Consider the following 2,088-nt stretch of genomic DNA (forward strand, 5'->3'; position numbering starts at 1 on the left):
ATAAAGCAGATATAAAGCTCACCCTTACAGAGCAGTAAAATCCTTCCAGCTGCCGGTCCAGTTGGGTCCATCAGTGTGAGAGGGTCTCTGTGTTTAAACAGTGAGGAGGCAGAACCTCAGGGTTCGGCTGTGAAACGTAGAACCAGAACCTGCAGAGCTGCAGGCTGAATCACTTTATGTAACCATTGAAGCAGGTGGGGAGAAAACTTGTTTACATGAAATAAAACCAAAAAATAAACCTTTTTTATATCTGACACATTAAAATCAATGTGACTCAGATTTTAGTGTGAAAATCCATCAGTATAAATAAAGGTGCTGCTTCGTRAATTAAACACAAGCTSATTTTTTWATTTTAATTATTTTAAACCACTTGTTTCCTGCTTCAGCTGCTCAGAAACACTCAGAGCTGTTTCTGTGGGATTAAACTCCAACAGGATGTCCAGCAGCTGCACCTCCTCCCCTCCAGGATCTCCCTGTTGATCTTTACTTTCTGCTGCGAGGCGTCAGGAGTGCCATCACCTAACACCTGCTGCAGCACAACAGCAGAGACACATTCCTGTAGCTTAGGATGCTGTGCGGGCATTGGTGAGATATTTTACTAACAGACACAGGCATGAACTTTATAGCAGATGTTTGAGCCGCAGGTGATGAAAAACAGATTTGTTCAGTTCAGTCATGTCCACTGCTCGTTGTGAAACAGTGTGTTTTCAATGAGACTTGATATCAGTGGTTTTTGCTCTCTGTTGGAAACAGTCCACAACAGTCGGTATGAAGGTCTTAAAYATGTCCATTTCATTAAAATAATTTAGTGTTCTTCTATTAAAATTAAATAGTCTTTAATAGCTAAATTAAATGTTTCTATGTTTAAGTTTCTGGGACCATTTAAATGTTTCTGTTAATGTGTCGGTTTGGTCTTAAATATCATTCCTAATGGTCTTAAAAGGTCTATAAAAGGTCTTAAATTTAACTTACTGAAGCCTACATGAAACCTGTTTATAGTTTTTGATATTTTAACTCTTACCTGTTTCCAGCTACTTTCCCTTGCTGCTTTTAGCTCATAACTCCTGTTTATTTACATTTAGCCTCTAGCTAGTCTTTTGATATTATTAGCTTTTAGCTAGCCTATTGATATTTTTAGCTCTTTGCTAATTTTGGCTACAAGCTACTATTTTTCTATWTTTAGCCTCTAGCTATTTAACTTCTAGCTCATATTGTTTTATCCTTTAGCCTTTGAGGTGAAAATAGCCATGTCTTCTGGTTGAAGTGGAACTGCTGCTGCTCAATGAAGAGAGAACTCTGAAACAGGCTGGTTGAACAGCAAGAATCTTTATTTTGCAGTCCAGGAGATTACAGCCAAAAAMCAAATTGTGGCCTTCRATGCCAAATGATTAAACAAGTAAGAAAGATGGAGAACGAAGGCTAAGGGTGGGGGCGTACAAGGCCCTTTATAGGCTTCACATATGCACCATAAATTTTGTCATGGCATACCTTCTTCCTAATATGGTAATATGTGCCGAGCTCTGAAGCTGGAAAAACCAAGAGACATCACATCTGTGCATTCCTGAGAAGAGGCCCCCCACTCTTGGACACTACACCTTTTGATACATTTAGCCTCTAGCTGGTCTTTTCATGTTTTAGGTTTTAGCAGCCAATTGCTTAACTTAGCTTTTAGCTAACCTATTAATATTTTAGCTCTTTGCTAATTTTGGCTACAAGCTACTATTTTTCTATATTTAGCATCTAGCTATTTAGCTTATATCTCATTGTTTTATCCTTTAACCTTTTGATACAATTAGCCTTTAGCTAATCTATTGCTTTATAGCTTTTAGAAAGCCTTTTGATATTTTTACTCTTACCTGTTTCCAGCTACTTTCCCTCGCACGTTTTAGCTCATAACTTCTGTTTATTTACATTTAGCCTCTAAGCTAGTCTTTTGATATTATTAGCTTTTAGCTAGCCTATTGATATTTTATTCTTACTTGTTTCTACTTTCCCTTGCTGATTTTTAGCTCCTAACTTCTGTTTATTTGCATTTAGCCTCTAGAATAGAATAGAATAGAATAGAATAGAATAGAATAGAATAGAATA

This window comes from Austrofundulus limnaeus, unplaced genomic scaffold (genome assembly GCF_001266775.1).
Source record: "Austrofundulus limnaeus strain Quisiro unplaced genomic scaffold, Austrofundulus_limnaeus-1.0 Scaffold22, whole genome shotgun sequence".
Lineage (NCBI taxonomy): Eukaryota > Metazoa > Chordata > Actinopteri > Cyprinodontiformes > Rivulidae > Austrofundulus > Austrofundulus limnaeus.